Consider the following 19,723-nt stretch of genomic DNA (forward strand, 5'->3'; position numbering starts at 1 on the left):
GGTTGCTTCCATACCTTGGCTCTTGTAAATAATGCAGCAATGAACATAGGGGTACACATGTCTTTTCAAATTACTATTTTTGTTTTCTTCAGAAAAATACCAAGAAGTGAAATTGCTGGAGCATATGTGATATCTATTTTTAATTTTTTTAGGAACCTTGATACTGTTTTCCATAGTGGCTGCACCAATTTATATTCCCACGAACAGTGCACAAGCATTCCCGTTTCTTCACATCCTCAACAACACTTGTTATTTGTTGTTTTTTTGATAATAGCCATTCTGACAGGTGTGAGGTAATATCTCATTGTGGTTTTGATTTGCATTTCCCTGATGATTAGCAATGTTGAACAGCTTTTCATGTGTCTCTTGGCCATCTGTTTGTCTTTGGAAAAATGTCTATTCAGGTCTTCTGCCCATGTTTTAATCAGGTTGTTTGTTTCTGAGATGGTGAGTTTTATAAGGTTTTTGTATGTTTTGGATATTAACCTCTTATCAGGTATATTGTTTGCAAATATATTCTTCATTAATAGGTGGCATTTTTGTTTTGTTGACCGTTTCCTTCACTGTACAAAGCTCTTAGTTTGATGTAGTCCCATTTATTTATTTTTGCTTTTGTTTCCCTAGCCTGAAGACACAATTCCAAAAAATTATTACTAAGACCAATGTCAAAAAGCATACTGCCTATATTTTCTTCTAGGGGTTTTTTGGTTTCAGGACTTATATTTAAGTCTTTAATCTGTGTGAGTTTATTTTCGTACCTGATGTGAGAAATAGTCCAGTTTGATTCTTTTGCATTGCAGCTGTCCAGTTTTCCCAACATCATTCATGGAAGAGATTGTCTTTTCTGCTTTGTATATTCTTACCACTTTCGTAGTAGATTAATTGACCATATAAGTATGGGTTTATTTCTGGGCACTTTATTCTGTTCCATTGATCTAGGTGTCTGTTTTTGTGCCAGTACCATACTGTTTTGATTACTGTAGCTTTGTAGTATAGTTTGAGAGGAGGGAGTATGATACTTCTAACTGTATTCTTCTTTCTCAAGATCGTTTTCGTTCTTTGGGTTATTTTGTGTTTCCATACAAATTTTGGAATTATTTGTCTTAGTTCCGTGAAGAATGCCATTGGTATTTTGATAAGGATTGCATTAAATTTGTAGGTTGCCTGGGATAGTATGTCATATTAACAACATTAATTCTTCCAATCCATGTGCATGTTATATCTTTCTATTTGTTTGTGTCATCTCCAATTTATTTCACTGATATCTTATATTTTTCTGAGTACAGATCTTTTAGCCCCTTAGTTGGATTAACTCCTAAGTATTTTATTCTTTTTGTTACAGTTGTAAATGAGATTGTTTTCTTAATTTCTGTTTCTGATACTTTGTTGCTAGTGTATGGAAACACAACAGATTTTTGTATATTAATTTAGTATCCCGCAAATTTACTGAATTCATTTATTTGTTCTAATAGTTTTTTGCTGGCATCTTTAGCATTTTCTATATGTAGTATCAAGTCATATGCAAACAGTGAAAGTTTTATTTCTAACTTTCCGATTTAGATGACTTTATTTATTTTTGTCTGATTGCTGTGGCTAGGATTTTCAATAATATGTTGAATAAAAGTGGCAAGACTTGGCATCCTTGTCTTCTCCCTGATCTTAAAGGAAATGCTTGCAGCTTTTCACCATTGGAAGTGTTGTTAGCTGTGGGCTTGTCAAAAATGGCCTTATTATGTTGAGGTATGTTCCCTCTATACCCACTTTCTTGAGAGTTTTTATTATGAATAATTGTTGAATTTTGTCAAATCCTTTTTCTGTATTTATTGATACGATCCTATGATTTTTATTCTTTAATTTGTTAATGTGGTATATAACATTCATTGATTTGTGGATATTGTACCATCCTTCATTTCTGGGATAAGTCTCACTTGATCATGTTGTATGATCTTTCTAATGTGTTGTTGAATTCAGTTTGCTAATATTTTGCTCAGGATATTTGCATCCATGTTCATCAGGGATATTGACCAGTAATTTTGTGTGTGGTGTCTTTGTCTGATTTTGGTATCATGGTGATTTTGGCCTTGTAGAATGAGTCTGGAAGGGTTCCTTCTTTTTCAAATTATTGGAATAGTTTGAGAAGGATAGGTGTTAACTCTTCTTTAAATGATTGGTAGAATTCATCTGTGAAGCGTTCCAGTCCTAGACTTTTGTTGGTTGGGAGTTTTTAAAATTATTACTGATTCAATTTCATTACTGGTAATTGGTTGATTAATATTTTCTATTTCTTCCTGATTCAGTCTTGGGATACTGTACTTTTCTAGGAATTTATTCATTTCTTCTAGGTTATCCATTTTATTGGCATAAAATTATTCATAATAATCTCTTTTACTCCTTTGCATTACTGTGGTGTCAGTTGTAGCCTCTACTTTTTTATTTCTAATTTTATATTTTTGGGCAGTCTCTTTTTTTCTTGATGAATCTGGCTAAAAGTTTATCAATTTTGTTTATCTTTTCAAAGAACCAGCTCTGAGTTTCATTGATCCTTCTTTATGGTTTTTTATTCCACTTAAGTGCTGCTATAAATGGGACACTGTGGGTTATACCATTCTTATACATGGACATGGTACTTTTTATCACCAGCCTCACTATTTGTTTTCATTATTCAATGAAAATATAATGGAAAAGGACAGCTTGCCTTCCATTATGGTCATAAAACAGAACAGTTTCATCTTAAAAACATTGCATTTGGAATGATACAAGTTCAGCATTTTATGGAGTTTGTATTTCTCTTAAGGTACTAAAGCTAGATTTTACTCCAATTATAAACTCTCATAGAAATAACTTGCCATTTTACAGAGATATGTTTGTGTTGATATGGAAATTACCATTTAGAAAATGAGAGCACACAAAGACGAAATTTAGGATATCCGGTAAGGTATTTTAAAAATCTAATAATAAAACAAATTGGCAAGTAAGTGTACTCTTAATGGTATTCTCAGAGAGATGTTGGACTATATAGATGAACTATTATTAGATTCCCCTTCTGGTGACCATTTTTCATTTGTTGTAATAGAGTTGTAGTTTCCTAACCAGCTTGATTTATTTGCTGACGAATCAATTCTACTTCTGGGCAATTGAGTTTACAGAGAAGGTATCAGGTATGGTGAGCTTGGAGGAAAATTGTGAAAATAAGCCTTATGGGGATAGACTGATGAATTCATTAAAATAATTTCAGGTAATGGTCCACTAACCCCAAAATGACTTTTCTTAAAGTTCTCTTTGGACATATTTTCCTTTATCTTACTTGAATTATGCCTGTGTTAAAGAGGTCAACAATAACATAACATAAATATAATACAATACATAAATTTCATAACATAAGTAGCTATTTCATCCAGGAAAAATCCCAAGTAGTATAAAGGGAGGTAAACAAACAATTGATCTTTTGGAAAATGGTGTTTTATTTCATTAGTCACAAACTTTTTTCTTCACCTAATTATTTACATCAATTTTATTGAAGTATAAGTTGATATACATTAAAATGCACCCATTTTAAATGTACAGTTTAATGGGCTTTGACACACACATACATCCATGTAACATGACCACAATCAAGAAGAATCACCCCAAGAAGTTCTCTTGTGCCTTTTTGCCCTCCGTGCCCCCATGTTTGACCCCAGATAACCACTGATCTGCTTTCTATCACTTTATATGAGTATTATATTATTAAGAATACTAAATAAATATGTACTACTTTCTTTCTTTCTTCTTCTGCTCAGCATAAAGTTTTCAAGATCCATTAATGTTGTCATGTGTACTAGTGGATCATGCTTTGTATCCTTGTAAATTATACCATTGTATGGATATGCCACTATTTATTCATTCATCTGTTGATTGGTTTTACTCTTGGTTGCAGGTTATATGCTTCTCCTCATATCTAGTGAACTTTTATTGGATGCAATACGTCATAAATTTTTATGCTGTTTATTGCTGTATTTTGTTTTATCATTTAAAAGGTGGTTTGTTTGTTTGTTTTTCTCTCAGGTGGTTAAATTACTAGTACATCAGCTTGATCCTTTCAATGCTTGTATTTAAACTTTTTTAAGGTTGAGTCTAGAACACCCTTTAATTTTAGCTAATTTACTCTGCTACTAAAGTGTGACACTTCTGTTGTCTCTACAGAATGTCTCACATGTTTAACGAAGTCTCTCCATTATCGCTCATAGGATCTCAAGCTATTCTCTGTCCTTTGTGTACTCTGGGAATTATTCTGCTTAGATCTCCCCAGTAATTGTTCTTTCTTGGTAGCTGTTCTTCTTTCCTGGACTCACAGCATTTTACACTCCACTTGTGCAGAATAGTATTCAGCCAAAGACTCAAGGTAGCCATGACACAGATTTATGGATCTCTTTCTAAGTATGATGTTCTTCTCTCTAGTACTCTGTCTACAAATTCTAGCCACCTCAGCTTCCCCAAAGTCCATTTCTGTATCCTCATCTCAGTAAGAGTGTCAAGATTTTTTGGGCTCTCCCTTCCTCTTCTGTGGTCTGTAGATTGCCTCCAGGTAGGAAGCCAACATCTTATAGGGTTTACCACTTTTGTTTCCCTTGTGTGGATTCAGAATATTGTGCTACTTATCCAATACCTGAAAATTGGTGTACAGATATTTGGTCTAGTCTTTTTAGTTGTTTGCAGCAAGAGTGAAAATCCCATAGTCCATACTCCTTCATAGGTGGCAGTGGACCTGATCTAATTTTTAAAAGGCAGAAATAGGGACTGCAGATCTCATGTCTCCATAGCTCTGGCTATAAATTTGCCTTTCTTCATGGTACAAATTGAAAATGAACAATGTCCAACACTTTGCAGGAATTACATATATATTTAAAGTACCGCAAAGATTAAAGTTTAGAATTATTCCTATCTTAGTATTCAACCCTAATTACATAGATGAGAAAAATGAGATGCATATTTAGTGACTAGGTTCTGAAGAAATGGGACTATAGACCAAATTTTCTGACTCCCTAGATAGTTCTCTTTCCTCTGTACCAGTCTTTTTTGTTGTTGTTGTTTTTTAACATCTTTATTGGCATATAAACGCTTTAAAATGTTGTGTTAGTTTCTGCTGTATAAAAAAGTGAATCAGCTATATGTATACATATATCCCCATATCCCCTCCCTCTTGTGTCTCCCTCCCACCCTCCCCAATCCACCCCTCTAGGTGGCCACAAAGCACGGAGCTGATCTCCCTGTGCTATGAGGCTGCTTCCAACTAGCTATCTATTTTACATTTGGTAGTGGATATATGTCCATGCCACTCTCTCACGTCATCCCAGATTACCCCTCCCCCTCCCCGTGTCCACAAGTCCATTCCCTACATCTGCATCTTTATTCCTGTCCTGCCCCTAAGTTCTTCAGAAGCATTTTTTTTTTTAGATTCTATATATATGTGTTAGCATACGGTGTTTGTTTTTCTCTTTCTGACTTACTTCACTGTGTATGACGGACTCTAGGTCCATCCACCTCACTACAAATAACTCAATTTCGTTTCTTTTTATGGCTGAGTAATATTCCATTGTATATATGTGCCACATCTTCTTTATCCATTCATCTGTAGATGGACACTTAGGTTGCTTCCATGTCCTGGCTATTGTGAATAGTGCTGCAATGAACATTGTGGTACATGACTCTTTTTGAATTATGGTTTTCTCAGGGTATATGCCCAGTAGTGGGATTGCTGGGTCGTATGGTAGTTCTATTTTTAGTTTTTTAAGGAACCTCCATACTGTTCTCCATAGTGGCTGTATCAATTTACATTCCCACCAACAGTGCAAGACGGTTGCCTTTTCTCCACACCCTCTACAACATTTATTGTTTGTAGATTTTTTGTTGATGGCCCTTCTGACCAGTGTGAGGTGATAACTTATTGTAGTTTTGATTTGCATTTCTCTAATGATTAGTGATGTTGATGGTGAGCAAGTGTACTAGTCTTCTAGTAGCTCTGATTGTAGATGAATGATTTACTTGCTCAGGGTTCTATAGTCAGGAAATTATAGACTCATACTGGTGTTGCTCTTTGCATAGATGACTATTTACAAATTTTTATTAGAATTTTCAGTCACTTGTATCCAAAAGTAGGAACATATCAAATATTTAAAAGCAAAGTGTGTGGTCTTAAAATCTAGAGCACTTTTCCCTCACCAACACACTTCCAAATGTCATGATTGACTTATTTGAGGTACTGATGTGTAGTAACATTTATCTTCCTACCCTGACAATGATTAGGCTGTTTGTACGTCTGCACCCAGAAAGGATCTAGCTGTAGTATCCTTAAGCATCACATTTAATTTGTACTAATACATTTAGAAAGTGGTACAATTCCTTACTTTAGTAAGTAATCCTCAGTGTTTGTGGGCTTATTTCACAAGGGTGAAGAAAATATAAGGCTCTCAGGATATAACTTAGTTGTAACCACATAGATATTTCAAGAAATTGCTCTATTTGTGGGATTTAAGCATTGTTGAAAATGGTTGTAAAAGCCAAGCTTTTAATAAGGTAAATTATTATGTATTGACTCATGTTATATAGTGATACAAGTGATGGATGATATATGTACAGCTGAACTAAGCCAACTGAATTAACTCGTTTTTTTGTTTGTTTTATTTCATTTTAAATTTTTATTGGAGTATAGTTGATTTCAATGTTATGTTAGTTTCAGATGTACAGAAAAATGAATCCGTTATACATATATATATCTCCACTCTTTTAGATACTTTTCCCATATAGGCCATTACAGACTATTGAGTAGAGTTCCCTGTGCTATATAGTAGGTCCTCTTAGTTATCTATTCTATACATAGTAGTGTGTATATGTCAATCCCAATCTTGCAATTTATCCCTCCAATCACCTTACCCCCGGTAACCATAAGTTTGTTTTTTACATCTGTAACTCTATTTCTGTTTTGTAGAAAAGTTCATTTGTACCCTTTTCTTAGATTCCACATAAAAGCAATATCATATGATATTTGTCTTTCTCTGACTTATTTCACTCAGTATGACAATCTCTAGTTCCATCCATGTTGCTGCAAATGGCATTATTTCATTCTTTTTTATGGTTGTGTAATATTCCATTGTGTGTATATATACCACATCTTCTTTATCCATTCATCTGTCGATGGACATTTAGGTTGCTTCCATGTCTTGGCAATTGTAAATAGTGCTGCAATGAACATTGGGGTGCATGTATTTTTAAAATTATGCTCTCATAGTTTTCTGGTAACATTGTTAGGATTCTATATGTTTAGTATCATGACATCTGCAAACAGTGACAGTTTTACTTCTTCTTTTCCAATTTGGATTCCTTTTATTTCTTTTTCTTCTCTGATTGCTGTGGCGAAAACTTCCAAAACTATGTTGAATAACAGTGGTGAGAGTGGGCAACCTTGTCTTGTTCCTGATCTTAGTGGAAATGGTTTCAGTTTTTCAACATTGAGGATGATGTTGGCTGTGGGTTTGTCATATATGGCCTTTATTATGTTGAGGAAAGTTCACTCTATGCCTAGATTCTGCAGGATTTTTATAATAAATGGGTGTTGAATTTTGTCAAAAGCTTTCTCTGCATCGATTGAGATGATCATATATTTTTTCTCCTTCACTTTATTAATATGGCGTACCACATTGATTAATTTGCGTATATTGAAGAATCCTTGCATTCGTGGAGTAAACCCAACTTGATACTAGTGTATGATCCTTTTAATGTGCTGTTGGATTCTGTTTGCTAGTATTTTGTTGAGGATTTTTGCATCTATGTTCATCAGTGATATTGGCATGTAGTTTTCTTTCTTTGTGACATCTTTGTCTGGTTTTGGTATCAGGGTGATGGTGGCCTCATAGAATGAGTTGGGGAGTGTTCCTCCCTCTGCTATATTTTGGAAGAGTTTGAGAAGGATAGGTGTTAGCTCTTCTCTAAATGTTTGATAGAATTCGCCTGTGAAGCCATCTGGTCCTGGGCTTTTGTTTGTTGGAAGATTTTTAATCACAGTTTCAATTTCAGTGCTTGTGAATGGTCTGTTCATATTTTCTATTGCTTCCTGGTTCAGTCTTGGCAGGTTGTGCATTTCTAAGAACTTGTCCATTTCTACCAGGTTGTCCATTTTATTGGCATAGAGTTGCTTGTAGTAATCTCTCATGATCCTTCGTATATCTGCAGTGTCAGTTGTTACTTCTCCTTTTTCATTTCTAATTCTATTGATTTGAGTCTTCTCTATTTTATTCTTGATGAGTCTGGCTAATGGTTTATCAATCTTGTTTATCTTCTCAAAGAACCAGCTATTAGTTTTATTGATCTTTGCTATTGATTTCTTCATGTCTTTTTTCATTTATTTCTGATCTGATCTTTATGATTTCTTTCCTTCTGCTAACTTTGGGGGTTTTTTGTTCTTCTTTCTCTAATTGCTTTAGGTGCAAGGTTAGGTTGTTTATTTTAGATGTTTCCTGTTCCTTAAGGTAGGATTGAATTGGTATAAACTTCCCTCTTAGAAGTGCTTTTGCTGCATCCCATAGGTTTTTGTTCGTCATGTCTTCATTGTCGTTTATTTTCAGGTATTTTTTGATTTCCTCGTTGATTTCTTCAGTGATCACTTGGTTATTAAGTAGTTCATTTTTTAACCTCCATGTGTTTGTATTTTTACCGATCTCTTCCTGTAATTGATATCTAGTCTCATAGCGTTGTGGTCGGAAAAGATAGTTGATATGATTTCAATTTTCTTAAATTTACCAAGGCTTGATTTGTGACCCAAGATATGATCTATCCTGGAGAATGTTCCATGAGCACTTGAGAAAAATGTGTATTCTGTTGTTTTTGGATGGAATGTCCTATAAATATCAATTAAGTCCATCTTGTTTAATGTATCATTTAAAGCTTGTGTTTCCTTATTTATTTTCATTTTGGGTGATCTGTCCATTGGTGAAAGTGGGGTGTTAAAGTCCCCTACTATGATTGTGTTACTGTCAATTTCCCCTTTTATGGCTGTTAGTATTTGCCTTATGTATTGAGGTGCTCCTATGTTGGGTGCATAAATATTTACAATTGTTATATCTTTTACTTAGATCAATCCCTTGATCATTATGTAGTGTCTTTCTTTGTCTCTTGTAATGTCTTTATTTTAAAGTGTATTTTGTCTGATATGGGAATTGCTACTCCAGCTTTATTTTGATATCCGTTTGCATGGAATATCTTTTTCCTTCCCCCCGCTTTCGGTCTGTTTGTGTCCCTAGGTCTGAAGTGGGTCTCCTGTAGACAGCATATATACGGGTCTTGTTTTGTATCCATTCAGCGTGTCTGTGTCTTTTAGTGGTAGCATTTAATCCATTTACATTTAAGGTAATTATCATTATATATGTTCCTATTCCCATTTTCTTAAATGTTTTGGGTTTTTCATTGTAGGTGTTTTCCTTCTCTTGTGTTTCTTGCCTAGAGAAGTTCCTTTAGCATTTGTTGTAAAGCTGGTTTGGTGGTCCTGAACTCTCTCAGCTTCTGCTTGTCTGTAAAGGTTTTAATTTCTCCATCAAATCTGAGTGAGATCCTTGCTGGGTAGAGTAATCTTGGTTGTAGGGTTTTCTCCTTCATCACTTTAAATATGTCCTGCCACTCCCTTCTGGCTTGCAGAGTTTCTGCTGAAAGATCAGCTGTTAACCTTATGGGGATTCCCTTGTGTGTTATTCATTGTTTTTCCCTTGCTGCTTTTAATATGTTTTCTTTGTATTTAATTTTTGATAGTTTGACTAATATGTGCCATGGCATGTTTCTCCTTGGATTTTTCCTGTATGGTACTCTCTGTGCTTCCTGGACTTGATTAACTATTTCCTTTCCCATATTAGGGAAATTTTCAACTAAAATCTCTTCAAATATTTTCTCAGTCCCTTTCTTTTTCTCTTCTTCTTCTGGGACCCCTATAATTCGAATGTTGGTGCATTTAATGTTGTCCCAGAGGTCTCTGAGACTGTCCTCAGTTCTTTTCATTCTTTTTTCTTTATTCTGCTCTGCAGTAGTCATTTCCACTATTTTATCTTCCAGGTCACTTATCCGTTCTTCTGCCTCAGTTATTCTGCTATTGATCCCTTCTAGAGAATTTTTAATTTCATTTATTGTGTTGTTCATCATTGTTTGTTTGCTCTTTAGTTCTTCTAGGTCCTTGTTAAACGTTTCTTGTATTTTTTCTATTTTATTTCCAAGATTTTGTGTCATCTTTACTATCATTATTCTGAATTCTTTTTCAGGTAGACTGCCTATTTCCTCTTCATTTATTAGATCTGTTGGGTTTTTACCTTGCTCCTTCATCTGCTGTGTGTTTTTCTGTCTTCTCATTTTGCTTAACTTACTCTGTTTGGGGTCTCCTTTTCGCAGGCTGCAGGTTCATAGTTCCCGTTGTTTTTGGTGTCTCTCCCCAGTGGTAATGTTGGTTCAGAGTGTTCTTTAGGCTTCCTGGTGGAGGGGACTCTTGCCTGTGTCCTGGTGGATAAGGCTGGATCTTGTCTTTCTGGTGTGCAGGTCCACATCTGGTGGTGTGTTTTGGGGTGTCCGTGGCCGTATTATGATTTTAGGCAACCTCTCTGCTAATGGATGGGGCTGTGTTCCTGTCTTGCTAGTTGTTTGGCATGGGGTGTCCAGCACTGTAGCTTGCTGCTCGTTGAGTGAAGCTGGGTCTTGGCATTGAGATGAAGATCTCTGGGAGCTTTTGCCATTTGATATTACGTGGAGCTGGGAGGTCTCTTGTGGACCAGTGTCCTGAAGTTGGCTCTCCCACCTTAGAGGCTCACCAACGACTCCTGGCTAGAGCACCAAGAGCCTTTCATCCACACGGCTCAGAATAAAAGGGAGAAAAATTAGAAAGAAAGAAAGAAAGAGGATGAAATAAAATAAAGTAAAATAAAATAAAATAAAGTTATTAAAATAAAAAATAACAAATAATTATTAAGGAAAAAAAATTTTTAAGTAAAAAAAAAAAAAAATAAGGACCGACAGAACCCTAGGACAAATGGTGAAAGCAAAGCTCTACAGACAAAATCACACACAGAAGCATACACATACACACTCACAAAAAGAGAAAAAAGGGGAAAAAATAATATATCTTTGCTCCCAAAGTCCACCTCCTCAATTTGGGATGATTTGTTGTCTATTCAGGTATTCCACAGATGCAGGGTACATCAAGTTGATTGTGGAGCTTTAATCCACTGCTCCTGAGGCTGCTGGGAGAAATTACCCTTTTTCTTTGTTCACATAGCTCCCGGGGTTCAGCTTTGGATTTGGACCTGCCTCTGCGTGTAGGTCGCCTGAGGGCGTCTGTTCTTCGCTCAGACAGGACGGGGTTAAAGGAGCAGCTGATTCGGGAGCTCTGGCTCACTCAGGCTGGGGGGAGGGAGGGGTACAGATGCGGGGCGAGCCTGCGGCGGCAGAGGCCAACATGACGTTGCACCAGCCTGAGGTGCGCTGTGCATTCTCCCAGGGAAGTTGTCCCTGGATCACTGGACCCTGGCAGTGGTGGGCTGCACAGGCTCCCAGGAGGGGAGGTGTGGATAGTGACCTGTGCTTGCTCACAGGTTTCTTGGTGGCTGCAGCAGCAGTCTTAGCATCTCATGCCTGTCTTGGGGTCTGCACTGATAGCCACGGCTCGCGCCCGTCTCTGGAGCTTCTTTAAGCAGCGCTCTTAATCCCCGCTCCTCACACACCAGGAAACAAAGAGGGAGGAAAAAGTCTCTTGCCTCTTACGCAGCTCCAGACATTTTCCCAGACTACCTCCTGGCTAGCTGTGGTGCACTAACCCCTTCAGGCTGTGTTCACGCAGCCAACCCCAGTCCTCTCCCTGCGATCCAACTGAAGCCCGAGTCTCAGCTTCCAGCCCCCGCCTGCCCCCGCGGATGAACAGACAAGCCTCTCGGGCTGGTGAGTGCTGGTCGGCACTGATCCTCTGTGTGGGAATCTCTCTGCTTTGCCCTCTGCACCCCTGTTGCTGCACTCTCCTCCGTGGCTCTGAAGCTTCCCCCCTCTGCCACCCGCAGTCTCCGCCCACGAAGGGGCTTCCTAGTGTGTGGAAATCTTTCCTCCTTCTCAGCTCCCTCCCACTGGTTCAGGTCCCATCCCTATTCTTTGTCTCTGTTTTTTCTTTTTTATTTTGCCTTTCCCAGGTATGTGGGGAGTTTCTGGCCTTTTGGGAGGTCTGAGGTCTTCTGCCAGCACTCAGTAGGTGTTCTATAGGAGCAATTCCACATGTAAATGTATTTCTGATGTATCTGTGTGGAAGAAGGTGATCTCCTCGTCTTACTCTTCCACCATCTTGAAGCTCCTCTCTTGTGTCTTCTTGATTGGTGCTTCCATTCTTTTTCTGAGATCTTGGATAATCTTTACTATCATTACTCTGAATTCTTTTTCAGGTAGATTGCCTATCTCCTTTTCATTTAGTTGTTCTTGTAGGTTTGTTTCTTGCTCCTTCATCTGCAACATATTTCTTTGCCATCTCGTTTTGTCTAACTTACTGTGTTTGTGGCTTTCTTTCTTCAGGCTGCAGGTTCATTGTTCCTCTTGCTTCTGGTACCTGCCCACTGGTGGGTGAGACTGGTCCCAAGGCTTGTGCTGTTATCCCCGTGATTGGGGGCTGACTGGTGTTGTGGTGACCAAAGCCTGCTCTGGAGATTGAGTGGGGCTTCCCCTTTGCTCTGTGGTTGTCAATGCCCTATCAGGGGTAGGGTCTGCTCCCTATTTGTTGGAGTAGAGCACTCCAGATCTGATTCTTACCTGTGTTTATGATTTTTGGTGTGAGGTAGTTGGGATTGGAGCACTCCTGCTGGGAGAGAAGCCACTGAGTATTCCTTCTCTGGAGCTGTTTACTTGTGAATGTGCTCTGTTGTGTCCCATTTCTCTCACTGTTTGGGCTCACAAAGTACACTGTTGTTGGCACTGCTCTTGGTCCCACCTTAGCTATGCATATGCCAACAGTTGGCCCTGGTGACACTCAGACATTGTTTTCACCAAGCCAGTAGCACAGATCCACTGAGGTCAGGTCCCAGGGTCTGCAGTAGTCATGCACCTGGACCCACTGTGGGAGCTATGGAGGCAGCTCAGACTCTGACCTGGCCCAGCCCCTCTGTGTATGTGCCCACAAAGCCCACAGCTGCTAAAGCCAGACCTGTCCCAGCTTCAGGAGTACTTGTTGTCTTTTGTGGATGTTTCATAGGTGGTGAATTTAGGAAGCTGTCAGTGGAGGTGTAACTCCACGGTTCGTGCAGCCATGAGGAGAGATTTCTGCTCTTCTTCCTTAGTTACATGGCACCTGATGCTCAGTTGTGGTTTCATCCCCACCTCTGCATATTTTCCTCCCATTGTAGTCTGCTCCAGAAGTTGCTGGAGCACAGCTGCCTGTAAGGCAAGAAGAAGCTGAGGCGGTGATTGCAGTGAGCAGGCCACCCAGTTGGGAGGGTGCTGGGGTAGTGATTGGAATGCGCGAGCCAGTCAGGTTACAATTGGGATAAGCGGGTCACCCAGCCGGCGATGGGGGTGGCGGAGAAGGTGATGGCAGGTGCATGCCATCTGGCTCTAGCCGGAGCCCTCTCCAATGCCTGTGGAGTCAGGAGCAGCACATGAGGCAAGAGACTGCAATGTTGGCCCTGCCCTTTGTGCTTCACTCAACAACGGCACTTCACTTCTGTGGCAGTTCAGGCTTCCTCCATGTGCATTCCTCATTGCAGAGCTCCTAACTCCCATCCCCTCTAGCTGTCTCCTCACAGCCAACAGCAGTCCCCTCCCTGGGTCTGCTCTCCAAAGCCCACGTTCCAGCACCCGGCCCCGTGCACAACAGTGGACACCTGTATCAGGCTGGGGTGCACAGGGCTGTGGCACAGACCATCTGTATAGGTCTCACTCTGTCCTGCCTGTCACAGTCCAGTTGCTGGGCTCTCCTCGAGCCCCCAAAATTCCCCTTCTGTCCCAGTTGATCTTCTCACTGGTGAGGGAGCTTCCCCAGATGTGGGAACCTCTCCTCACTTCCAGCTCCCCGCCAGGGGTTCAGGTCCCAACCTACTTCCTCTCCTCTTCCTTTTCCCTTCTTCTTTCTTTCATCCTACCTGCTTACGTGGGGATCTTTCTTGTCATTTTAGGTGTCCGAAGTCCTCTGCTAGTGTTCCTCAGGTGCTCTGTGAGAATTGTTCCATTTGTAGATGTATTCTTGATCCGTTTGTGAGGAGAGATGAACTCCATGTCCTCCTACTCCTCCACCATCTTGGAAAGTCCTGAATTAACTCCTTTTTTTTTTTTTTTAAAGATTTTTTGTTGTGGACAATTTTAAAGTCTTTATTGAATTTGTTACAAGATTGTTTCTGTTTTATGTTTTGTTTTTTGGCCATGAGACATGTGGGATCCCAGCTCCCCAACCAGGGATTGAACCCACACTGCCCAAATTGGAAGGTGAAGTCTTAACCACTGGATGCCAGGGAAGTCCCCTGAATTAACTCTTGATAAAAAATTATTTCAAAAAATATATCTGGTGGTAAGGTAGCTATTTCACTGTCAGTTAAAACATTTGAAAAGAAGTCAGGAATCTTTCTTTTCTTGACTACATGAAGCTTTTTTTCTTTTCTTATTTTCCCTCTTTTTTAACAAAATTGAGAATAATGAATTAATAAGTGAATAGAAGATCTGGTCTGTTACCTAAAGAATACAGTCTTCATCATTTTCTTGGAAAGTGCTGGTTATTTTATCACATTGCATTTAGTAATTTGTTGGCACAGGTGGGATTAAAGTAATTTCTAAAGAGTTCTCTTTCAAGGTTCTTTCCTTGAAGTACACATTAATGAAAAGCAAAATAATTTAACCAGTGGTCTGACATGCTTTCATAGGGCAGTACCCCCCTCCTTTTTTCAGTATCCCTGTATGTTATATTCCCACAAGCATGCATATGGAATCAATAAGCTCTAAATGTAATCTGGCATAACTAGGTGCCTAGGCACAGTGGCCTTGCATTTTTATCCAGATTTTCCCTCACAGGCCTGAACAATTGAAATGTTTGTTGACTATTTAAGTTACATATGGGGGAGCTGAGAGGAGCTATTTTCCTGTACTGGTAATGGCAGCACTATTAAAAATGACATCTTATTCCATCTTCTATGTTCACTCCCCAGTTCCTTATAGAACCGTTCATAAAAGTCTAGTAGAGAGCAAGAGAATATATACGTATGCATATATTTTCACACACACACACACACACACACATACACACTTATTCTATAAATAAGCAAACTGACACAAGAGAAATCAGTGATTTTTCTTTATAACAAAAGTAGCATATGGTAGAACTAGTCTCATTTTCTGACTTGTGGTCTAGTGCTTCTTCTGGATCACGTTCATTGCATAGTGCTAGAATGAATTGCTCAAAAGAATGAGGATATCAAGGTTCCAATGCTCAAAGATCTATTACTAAAAAGTGTTTAAATCCTAATATTTTCATACAGGGACTTGGTTGGTTTTTCCTGATAAATTGGACATATTCTGGAAACTTGTAAATTTTAGATAAAAAACAAATTGTGTATTTTTGGTTTTTTTGAAATAAAGAAAATATTTCTACAGTTATTATGCTTTTATTTTCTGAGTATTTATTACTCTCTGATTTACTATAATAAACTATCATTCTTTTTTCAGTTTATAGAATTTTCTATCCCTTATCCTTTCAGATATTTTTTGTAATTCTTTTCCCATTTTTGTGTTACATTTTACAATAGCAATGCCAAATTTCTAGTAAGGTTGTATAGTATTGACTTTGGACTTTCTTTCTTGAAGCACCAATATGACAAATAATATGATTGCCAGAAGAAAGTAAGGTGTTATGCTGTATTTCCTTGGGGAAGAGACCATTTTGTAAAACCTCAGACCATAGGAATGTCCATTGAGAACCTTTTGCTTAGTACATGTACTGAAGCAGTCACTTAGATAGTTTTCTGAATTTTGGAACCCATTTCATAATAGTAGTGATAGAAGACTAGGCTTACATATCAGTATTTTATTAAAAGCATTAACTGTTTTTGCATAAGGTCATTTTAAACTGGCAGAAGTACAAGTGCTATAGACATGATTAAAATTGCATTTAGTTACTCTGAGCCTAATATAATTGGTTTCATTATATCAGGAGAAAATGCAGAGAGATGAAGACTCATAATGAATGAAAATATTCTAATGCACAATCAAATGTTATAGGACTAGAGGACATATATTTTAGGAACATTCAGTACTTTAACTTAACCAGATAGAATTTTATTTTTTAAGCTCCATTTTATTCAACTTTTTGAAATTAAGAATTTTTTAATAACAAATAAGCGTTCTAGTACAAAGAGGGGGCACAATGTCCTTGGCTTCATTAGTTTCAAAAGCTGACTCTCTTTTACCCTGAATATTTGACATTTAAAAAAGGAGAAATTTCATATAATTGATTCTAGGAATATGCAGACCCATGTATAGATAGAGAAAATAAAAAATATGGCCTCCACTTTTATGTTATCATTCTAAGGGCTATGATGGCCACTCCTGCTGGCTAACATCTAGAAAAGCTTCACAAAAAAAGAGAAAATGGTATTTTGATTCAACATCTGAAGAGACAATTGTGTGGTTTGACACAAGATTTGACTCAATTTGACTCAAGATTTTTTGAGCCAATTACCACTGTAATGAGGATGCATCAAGGGCAGGGTAGACTTATGGATTTGGTGAAAACATAAAAAGAAAAAATCATGAAGGGAGAGAAAGGAATAAATACAGTCAGAGGAAAATCTGTTTGGCTTTATTGGCTTGCTTCAAAGAACAGTCTCTTCAATATTCCATCCTTTTCAGTCCTTTGTGCCAGGCTAGCTTCAAGGGAACATTCTGATCTTTCTCAGATGTAGTTCTGTCATGGGCATGAAGTTACCAGTGAACAACACTGAGAGCTTTGACAATGAATGCAACACTTGTACATGAGGTATCTTGAGGAATTATTAGTTTTTTGAGTTTTAAAAAAATAATTTGGTTTGGTTTTTTATATTGTTTAAAACAATTCGTAGTCTTTTGATAATTAAGAATTGCTATTTTGTAGTTTGATGTGAGAAAATTAGTTATTATAAGTGGGAAAATAAGATGGATAAAGTTAATTGAAACTTATTCTTAGTATAAAAATTATAAAAAGAACACATCACATAGGGGAGGTCTGGTGATTTATATTGAGGTATAAAAACTAGAGGCTAAAGGTATGCTCAAGAAATCCCTAGCAAGAATACATTAGTATTTTCTCTTTTACACTAAAAATGGGATCATTAGTAATCAAGTCAGGAGTGCTGGCCCATAAGATGGCTGAATTACCCCAAAATCGTGAAATAGAGAAACTTTCTTTATCTCCCTTTTGCCTGGCTTTTCATTGACCTTACTTCCTCTCCCTGGTTCAGCCCTTATGATTCATTATCAGTGTTCCATCAACATACATAATTTCATAACCTTCCATTCTGTATACTGGACTAGCCTCAGTTGCAGGCATAATTACTTAAGGTTTATATATGTGTGCATGTGTCTATTCTCTTAGTCTAGTATGTAAGCCACAAAGTAAAGGAAATAATTTTTTTCTCATTCATTTTCAGTAGGTTGCTAGCCTCACTCTCATGGATTAGCTATCTGGATCCACAGACACAGAAATTATGGGATCTTTATGAAATCACTTGAAAACATAATAATGAACTAATAATTGAGTAATATTAAACACTATTATTGAGTAAGCCATTTCTCCTAAAACTAGTATTGGGTAGTGGGAATTAAGAGCCTGAGTCAAATTTGCATATTGGAGGACTTCATTTTTTGTTGTTATTAGATATTTCTGTTGATTCAATTAAACCATGTTATAGATCATCAGTTGAGGAAAGATTGAAAAAAAACATGCTCTTAAGCAGGTCTTTTTCCAAGAAATCCTGTGATCCTGATATAAAATCTTGTGAAAATGGATGACCTGTAGATGAATTTCTCTGTGAATGTGGTGTGGTGTTATTTTGCAAATTGCAAATGATTAAGATTTGAACCCAACACTTTCTGGGTGTTTTTTTTTAAATATGAGAGTTTGGATACCATTCTCTTCTATTTCAAACTCTAGGGTTTTTTTTGGGGGGGGGGCGGGGGAGGAGAAGCCCACAAAAGAGCAGAATGCATACATGTGCAGATACTTTCATATAATGAATTCATGACTTAGATTCCAGTACAGAGATTGAGCCAACATTTTTGGAACGTTGACCAGACACCATTAGTTACATGTTAAAACTAATGCTGTTGAATTAGTAGCCTCTTGTTAGTTACATTTTTTCTTTTTAATTTTATTGGAGTATAGTAGATTTACAATGTTTTCTTAGTTTCAGGTCTACAGCAAAGTGATTCAGTTATACATATACATATATTCATTACTTTTTAGATTCTTTTCTCGTATAGGTTATCACAGAATATTGGGTAGAGTTTGCTGTGCTATACAGTAGGTCCTTGGTGGTTATCTATCTTATATATAGTAGTGTGTGTATGTTCATCCCAAGCTCCTGATTTATTCCCCTGCCCGTGTTTCCCCTTTGGTAACCATAAGTTTGTTTTCGATATCTGTAAGTCTGTTTCTGTTTTGTAAATAAGTTCATTTGTATCATTTTTTAAATTAGATTCCACATGTAAGTGATATCATATGATATTCGTCTTTCTCTCTCTGACTTACTTCACTTAGTATGATAATCTCTAGGTCCATCCATGTTGCTGCAAATGGCATTATTTCATTCTTTTTATGGCTGAGTAATATTCCATTGTATATATGTGCCACATCTTCTTTATCCATTCCTCTGTCAATGGACATTTAAGTTGCTTCCATGTCTTGGTGATTGTAAACATTGCTGCAATGAACATTGGGGTGCATGTATCCTTTTGAAGTATGGTTTTCTCTGGATATATGCCCAGGAGTGGGATTGCTGGATCATATGGTAGCTCTATTTTTAGTTTTTCTTTTAAGGAACATCCATACTCTTCTCCATAGTGGCTATACCAACTGACATTCCCACCAACAGTGTACGAGTGTTCCTTTTTCTCCACAGCCTCTCCAGCATTTATTGTTTGTAGACTTTTTTATGATGGCCATTTTGACTGGTGTGAGGCGATACATTATTGTAGTTTCGATTTGAATTTCTCTGATTAGTGATATTGAGCATTTTTTTCATGTGCTATTTTGGCAATCTGTATGTCTTCTTTGGAGAAGTGTCTATTTAGATCCTCTGCTCATTTTTTGATTGGGTTGTTTGTTTTGGGTTTTTTTATATAGAGCTGCATAAGCTGTTTGTAAGTTTTGGAGCTATATCCCTTGTCAGTCACTTTATTTGCAAGTATTTTGTCCCATTCTGTGGGGTGTCTTTTCACTTTGTTTATGGTTTCCTTTGCCGTGCAGAAGCTTTTTGAGTTTAATTAAGTGCCATTTGTTTATTTTTGTTTGTATTTCCATTCCTCTAGGTGGTGGATCAGAAAAGATCTTGCTGCGATTTATGTCAAAGAGTGTTCTGCCTATGTTTTGCTTTAAGGGTTTTAGAGTGTTTGCCCTTACCTTTAGGTCTTTGATCCATTTTGAGTTTATTTTCTTGTATGGAGTTAGAGAATGTTCTAATTTCATTATTTTACATGTAGCTGTCCAGTTTTCCCAGTGCCACTATTTGAAGAG

Source organism: Eschrichtius robustus, chromosome X (assembly GCF_028021215.1).
Source record: "Eschrichtius robustus isolate mEscRob2 chromosome X, mEscRob2.pri, whole genome shotgun sequence".
In the NCBI taxonomy this organism is placed as follows: domain Eukaryota; kingdom Metazoa; phylum Chordata; class Mammalia; order Artiodactyla; family Eschrichtiidae; genus Eschrichtius; species Eschrichtius robustus.